Source organism: Rhipicephalus sanguineus, chromosome 2, assembly GCF_013339695.2.
Source record: "Rhipicephalus sanguineus isolate Rsan-2018 chromosome 2, BIME_Rsan_1.4, whole genome shotgun sequence".
Lineage (NCBI taxonomy): Eukaryota > Metazoa > Arthropoda > Arachnida > Ixodida > Ixodidae > Rhipicephalus > Rhipicephalus sanguineus.
This window is the reverse complement of record NC_051177.1, coordinates 79,922,522-79,930,308: the sequence shown is the minus strand read 5'-3', so window position 1 is coordinate 79,930,308 and position 7,787 is coordinate 79,922,522. Positions and strand designations below refer to the sequence as shown.

Below are 7,787 nucleotides of genomic sequence, written 5' to 3'. Positions count from 1 at the left end.
TTCCTTTGTTGTCCCTTTTTTCTTTCGTTTTCAGCGTTGGGTTGGCCGAAATAATGCTGCTCGCTGAGACAGAACTCCACATTTCCCAAAACATTATAGCACCCACCGCCGTATAACATATGTACTACTTAGGTGCCTAACAAGCCACCATACTTTTCCTGCGTCATTTGTCAAAACTTGCATGGGCTGTGCTCCGGCACACCAGATATTTCAGCCGTGGGCCAACTCGAAGGCGTGCAAGGTTTCGGGATGGCCTAACTAATGTATCACGCTATGGTCATCCATCAGCTATACACTGTAAAAAGTTCACCGTAGTTTTTACGGTGAAAGCACTGGCAGCTGATGCTGCCAGACTTTTACCGTAAAAAAAACTGCGACCCGTATTTCAAGTTTACGGCATGCATGCCGTGTATATAATGATATCGTGTAGGAAAAATCTGGCCACTGTTTTTTCATTCCACAATACTTTTCCAGTAAAAATAACCACAGCCCGTAAAATCTACGTTGCACCAATTTCGTGTTATCTAGTGTTTAAGCCGTTAAATGTACGGTGGTTACACGGTATATTCATCGTTACACGGTGGCGTGTAAAACACGGTGGTGTGTAAATTCATCGTTAGACAATGCTGTGTAAAACCCCAGCAGCAACATTTTCTCGTGTTGTAGCAGACTGTAAAACATGGAGTGCACTGTGAAACATGCATACCAACATTTTCTGACTTTCTAACCTCTAGGCCGTAATATATGACGTGCCCTGTGAAATGCGCACAACGATATTTTGCTGGTTTTCTAGATTTGCAGTGCCAAATGAAGACTAACATCCCTTTTGCGTATAGGCAACTGTCTGCCCATACTACTGGAACGTAACTCATGCAGATTTGTCAACTTAGGTGATTTGTAATGTACACAAAAGATATTCTCGATCTTCAACGCCCACGCTATTTCATGGTGTGAAATTCATTCGACCTGATTAACACAGTTGCAGCGCTGCTGTTTTTCTACTATGCAGCCACGTATGGCACTCTGACTAAGCCTAAAAACTGTATGCTTGGATTGGGACACTGCTGTAATATGGGAAGTGTAACTATGCTGTGCAGGAAGACAATGCAGTGGAAATGGGCAATACTGCTATTTATTAAAGTTCTCCACACACCTGGATTCTGCATTTGGCATATGTCCATTCCAGGCACAATAAATAACTTTATCATAATCTATTTGTAACAGTTTGATCTATCTTGTACATTTTTAGGTGTTCAAAAATCTGCAAAAAAGAAAAGAGCGTAAGACAATACAATATACTGCTCTTCGTGGAGACTATATAACACTACCTACGATGTGACTTTTAGGCTATGGAGGTTTAAATTAGAGTACTCAGGCTGTTAGCATATAATGAGCGGCCACAGCAGAATGCAGCATTGAAATAGTGGAGTGATTTCAGACATAGATCTTCTCACGGCACCTTTATATGAAAGAAGAAATCGGTTATAAAGAGACAGTTGTCTTAGTACCTCAGTCCGTGCTTTACTTCTATCATCAGCTTAAACATGTCTACTCTGAACAAGGCATCTCGAACTTTCCTTCTATTAACCCTTACCTAGTAGTTGCACCAGCCTCAGCGCCCTAGATTTATTAATTTCAGCCTCCCATGTCCTTTTTGTCACCACTACAGCACTTGCTATTGCTTCAAATCCACAGATTCATCCAAAGTGACGATCTGTTTCTTTTTTTACGCTTGATGCACTGCCCATTCATATATTCTATTTAGTTTCAGCAACAACATCATTACTAGTATTTATTAGTTTATTCTGTTCTCTTCCGGCCCTTTCGTGTTAATCTTTCATTTAATCTCAACCTCATCTATTATCCTGTCCTATATGGGTGAGTAGTGGCAAGCTTTCGTCCTGACAGATACTGGAAAGCCGCGACTATGAGTACCAGCGAAACGTATTTCACGCGATTCTTAGCTTCTCAATTGTTTCCCTCTTATTGCTTGAGTTAATGGTAACTCCATGGCCAAGCAAATGAACTTATTTATCAGTTCTATTCTTTCACGACTTATGGTTAACTGATGTTCTGTTCCTTACCAGTTGAACATTAGGTTTTCTTCCAACTCCTTGTTAGGTCCACCCTAGTGCTTCACTTCTTTTGTTTCACCATCATCCTCTGAAGTTGTCTTGTGATTCAAAAAATAAAACGTTATCATTACAAAATTTCAAATCGCTAAATAATTCACTACAAATTTTTACTTAAAAGACTCTCCAATTCCATTTCTCTGATGCCTCCTGTAAGCACACAATGAATACCATTGCATAGGTAGTCGCTCTATACTAGACACTTCTTCAAGGAGAACTTAGCTTGGGGCACAGTCAGAATAGATATTTGACATACGCTTCATCTGCAGTCTAGTTGCAAAACGATGACCCCCTATTTACATTGCATGGACCACAGAGCATTTTACCTCCTAAACAGGTGACGCTGCTGCTCTCAGGTCACTCCGCATCAACTACTGTCAACTTCTGATGCGTGTAATGAAATGGAAGTAGGTGAACTGACGCTAACAAGACTGTGTGAAATTAAATTTATCAGTAAGAGGTAAAAAACTAATGAAGCTAGGGAAGCTACCCAGATGACAAAGTAATCGATGCGCCCATCAGTAATCTGACAGTATAAAAGCCATAAGGAGAATGTCCGAGAACAAAATGGCACAGGCTTACTTAGTTTATCCCTCACGGTTTCTATGTTCCTCTAAGCCAGCATTTCCCTCGCTTTGACTGGACGTGTCTTCATAGCAACATTGACGAGCAAAATAGTTTTAGGCAAGGTTGCATTTGCAACATTGTGCATCCATACAGAACTTGAAAATGCACAAGTGGCATCTCCAGCGGAAGCTACTCGGGCATAGAGCGAACCAAGCTGCCCAAAAATTGTGTTTAGATTGTTGGCTTTATTTTTGTTCACTTATAAAGCTAGACTTTAGCCAGAAGTTTGAACATGTGAAGTTCATTTGCTGTAGTAGTAGTACGGACAACTGCTATGGTCCGTTGTATTCAATACTTCAACCTCAAGAAAAGGCAGTCAGGAATTGTGCTACTCACGTAAACATTCCATTCAGAATCCATGATTTTTTCGTCAAACTGAATATTTTTGGGTTCTCTTTCCTTGCTTTTTTTCTCAGCCTTGCGTCCATGGTCTGGGTTAATACCAAAAGTGCCCTGTGCAAAAGCAGGAAAAAAACAATGCTAAATATTGCAGTAATGAAGCTGCTCATGAGCTTCTACCCAGATTTGTAGTAATTTCCAAAATATATTAAAAAGTTATGCATGTCCTAAATGTTGAAATTCGGTGTCTCAAGGCTATCCATAAATGTTGTTTATAGAGATATTTCTCCTTCTAGAAATCACCCAATCTAACATAAATGTTAACCATTCATCCGCAGCAAAGTTTCACTGTACTAGTATTGATTTTATGCTGCAGCACTGACTTAGTGATTTAACCATCTGCCTCACATGCGGATGGTGCGAGGTTCGATCCCCAGTGCGGCTGGGCGTCCGCCAGTGATGCAATGGGTACAAGCTTCCCTTGGCCTGCTGCTCGGCATATCTGCGGTATATTTGGGAACACTTGGAAAATAGGTCTTATATGTCACATTGAGTTCAGAAACATATCATGAGCCATGGTCCTCTTTGGCCAAGGTTGCTTTTGCACCAATAAATTCTTCGTCATCCGCTGCAGCATTATACTCTTGCCACGTCGCTGACTAGTTACACGCACGCTCACTCGCACCATCTGCCAACTTTAATTTGAGGATGAAAAGACCTTCAGAAGAAGTGCTAGAGGATGGTAGGACGTCACATTTGGACGTTAAACCTCCGACACCCCTCAATAAAGGCATAATCATTAATATTTAAAAAAAGTCGTCTCTTTACTGCAACAGCCTATGAGATACCATTCAGGGCACGTAGTACATATTTATACACTAATACAATCCCGAGAATGTGGATTATGCGACTATTGTAAAGACCTCATTTTTGTTTCAGCCCACGTTGAGAATTAGCATCGAGGATGAACGAGAAAGTACCGAAGTTGGGTGCTTTAACAATGGAACACTGATTATATCTGGGAGCTTAAAAAAGGCACTCAGGGCAGAAAGTTGGCGTTCAATGGCAAATTAATGCGCCCTGAGATTGTTCTGTTACTAAAAATTGAGTTTTTATAAGCTAGAAAAGACAAACGTTTAGTCGAAACGTCACTATTACCAGCCATCTCACAGGTGGACTGCAATAATTGTGAATGTGGATCACAGACGGTTGCCAGGCTTTTACTGCCACCTATTTCAAAACAAAAGTCACGGGAACCATCCCCTCATATAAGTAATAAGTTTGAATCAAATCGGAGAGTTTAAATCAAATAGCAGGACAATGTTTTTGAACAATTCTCACAGTAAACACGTATTTTGCGTTCAGACAGATGTCGTCAAAGTCAGAAAGAGACATAGGTGATTTTCACTGACAATGACCATGTGTCCTTAGAGCGGCGTTAAAGTTCCATCACCATAGGTACAGCAGGCTACTACTGGGAGGTGTTTTCAAGAGAAAATCTGTAGGATGCTTGCAGATACAACAGCAAGGACGAGACACCATCTTTGCAGATCTCTTGACACCACAATAAAGAAACAATGCTTATGTTAGCAGCTTTTTTTCTACAAAAAGGAGATGAAAATGCTCTCCAGAATGATTTAAATACACACCTTTGAACGAATTCCAAAGTAGACTACAATCTTTCAGCATAACAGACGTGGAAGGAAAAATAACTGGTGAATAACATGCAGAATACTGTAGTGACGTTCTCTAGCCGCTCCCAACATGTGGCGATCAGCAACAAGGCACTCCTCTGGGTTCCACAGGTCGCCACCTAGGGTTAAGAGCACTGACAATGAAATGGCATTCTTAATAGTTCAAGTAGTTCCAGTTTTCATTTCAGCATGTATTGCGCAACTAAATGTCAGAAAAAAAAATGAGACTAGTGCTAATGAATTGGGCGTACTGACACAGCTCCTGTATCATATGCTGATGCAACTGCAACAAAATGATGCTAAGTGGCTTCAAGTATGATTAGTTTTTATTTCAAGAATTTTCGTCACATTTTGGAACTTTGAAGAAACGCAACGTGTATTCCTCTGCTTAGTGTGCTAACAGAGGAGGTCACATTTTGCAATTATACAACCATCCAGTGCTGAAATAGAAATGTATTTTGATAATCTAGGTTAAGTACAAAATAAATGAATTATTCAAGTCACAGCTTACAGTTGCAACCATTTTATTTGCTCTGCATGACTTCAACAAACATCTCATCCAATCGACAAGCATCCAACAGTTAGGCATACGGGCATGCAGTTCGGAAAAATCGCCCTGCGAGCTGTCACATTAAAAAGCGTACATTCAAGGCGCAATACATGTAAAAAACGACGCTAATGTCGTAGTTAGCAGAATATGTACTAAGCGAAAGATACCATTTGACCTCTCTTTCACGGCAGCCTCGGAAAGTCAACGCGAACCAAGACAGTTCAGAACTCGAAGCCGTAGCGCAGCAAAACGCGCACACGTGGAAACTCAAACCTCCTTCAGCTGCTGCTCCAGAAAAAGCTATTAAACATAACTATACAGCATGAGGCAACAAATATTACAGCACTTCAACGAAGAAAAAAAATGCTTCCGCAACTATCACCGTTTCATTCTGCTTTTCGTGATGGAAAGAGCGCGAACTCGACGAAACTGCAGCCTACCAAAAGTGCGCATATGTGGGAACTTCAAAACACCTTACATTGCTGGCACGCAACACGCCGTTCACAATAACTACATACCTGTTGAATGTAGCGAATATTGACGGCGTGCTGTGTGTGGCCACCTTATAACTGTAAAGGCTCTGTTATACTCCGACGTGCGTTCGCGTCAGCCCGCGGCTGCGGGAGTTGGCGACGTCAGGTTCGTCACGTTACGTTGACGCGAAAACAGAGCACTCTATACTCCCACTTCCGCGACGCAGTACGCCGCCTTGACGCATGCGCATTTGAGTGCACTCAGCGTCCCTTCTTCACGAAGAGACGCAGACGGAGTGCAGTCTGGGTAACGTCGCCGGCGCGGAATGCAGCATGTCGCATCTCGCGCCGGCTGCAGCCGGGTCGCGCTGACGGACGCCGGACGCGTCGGTAGCGCCGCGCGTCGGACTATAAAGTGCTGCGCGTTTGTTAGCGTAGCGTCGCTGTGCAGAGCGTGCGCGCGCGTCGACGTTACGCTGGAGTGTATCAGCCCCTTAACTCTCGCAGGTTCATATTCATGCTTTCTTGCACTGGCACACACAAGGAAAATAATCGCGCACTAAGTCGGCGCGTACCCATGCAAGGCGAAGTATACAGCAGTGTATGCGGTGCAAACACAAAGCGAGACGTCTATTCAAGAAAGTCATGAGAGCAAGTGCACAAAATCCAGCCAGTGACGTCAAATGGCTTTCTGATACTTCCAGAGCACACACATCATTCGCATGCATCACTGCGCGATTAAGTTTTGAGAAAAGATTGCGACGTACATACCTGCAGCGGGAGTACAATACGTGGCCCAACGGATTCCAAACCAGCGCCGATAGCAGAGCCTTCGAAAATGGCGAGACTGGTGACGCATCGGGCGCCGAGCCGGCTGTTCCTTGCCGTATCTGCGCCGCTCTGCGCATGCCCGGTTTCTCGCGAGTACCGTAACACAAGGTGCGCCGGCGCGCCAAGCAGTCGTCGCAGCGTCCACGCGCGTGCATGAGCGGCGGGGAACGAAAGGCGAGCGCATGACGCCGCTCCTCCTCTTTACTCTTTCCTTTCTTCTCTCCTAAAAGTCAATGCGCATGCGCGCGGCATGGTATACGGTGAGAATACCGTAGTTTACGTTTACGATGGCGACACCGCCTTTTTTACGCAATATTGGGCGTAAAAATAACGGTCTCTTTTTACAGTGTACATACTGAAGACGCGAGATTTGAATTTACGAGACGAAGGAAACCGCGTCTTCGGTGGCATGAGTGATAGCACTTCTAGATTGGACTCCAATGTAACAGCGGCCACGGAAACAATACGAAAGCTTATCACGTGCGATGAGAAAAATTCTGATGATACCTTAAAAAAATGGCGGGAGGCAAAAATACAAAATCCAGATATCGGCAGCGCAGCCTGTTAATGCCACTTGCATCTCAGAATGTGCTTGTGTAGCTACACTCTTAAGCAGGTGCTGGTTAAATCATGTCCCGCTTAAAGTTCTAGTTATAGCCAGGAAACCAGACGGAAAATGTCCGGTTTCCTGGCTATATCTAGCACTTTAAGCGGGACCTAATTAAGAGTGTACACCCAAACGCCGAATTTTCTCTCACACTGGGACTATCAGTGTCGGGCAACAGCTCTACGTGAACACATGCGCGAAACCGATCCGGCAATCCGTAAATAGCGGCAGTTGGTGCAAAAATCGAAATATCTGATACAGGGTGTGGATCCGAAAGCTAAATTCCTAAAGTAGAACGTGCCTTCTTTCTTTTCCGCCATTGTGCGTCTCTTCAGTTGTTAGTCGGCATTTGTGGTGTCCTCACTTCTTTGTGTCCGTGTTTGCACGCCATGTCTATTTAATATGAATACTTACCAACTAGCTCAGCTGTCTGTTATTCAAAGCTTAAGTATATCATGTGCGTAAATGTGCACGTTGAGATGACCTGACGGCAATATCTTTCCCCTGCCGAGTTAAGGTTTTATCTTCAGACGT

The 7,787-nt window shown here is 43.4% G+C and overlaps 1 long non-coding RNA gene across 4 annotated transcripts; it reads right to left on the bottom strand.

The window, feature by feature from the left end:
• Positions 1 to 1,110: 1,110 nt before the first annotated feature.
• Positions 1,111 to 6,933, bottom strand: LOC119383232 (uncharacterized). Of its 4 annotated transcripts, none has more exons than XR_007415260.1 (6): positions 6,587 to 6,933; positions 4,748 to 4,911; positions 3,507 to 3,600; positions 3,096 to 3,212; positions 2,085 to 2,173; positions 1,111 to 1,261 (listed from the first exon to the last, which is right to left on the bottom strand). It is a non-coding gene; the product is annotated as an uncharacterized LOC119383232 (long non-coding RNA). The 4 variants fall into 4 exon arrangements; XR_007415261.1 differs by having other exon boundaries at positions 2,085 to 2,163; XR_005181633.2 differs by lacking the exon at positions 2,085 to 2,173.
• Positions 6,934 to 7,787: the final 854 nt, after the last annotated feature.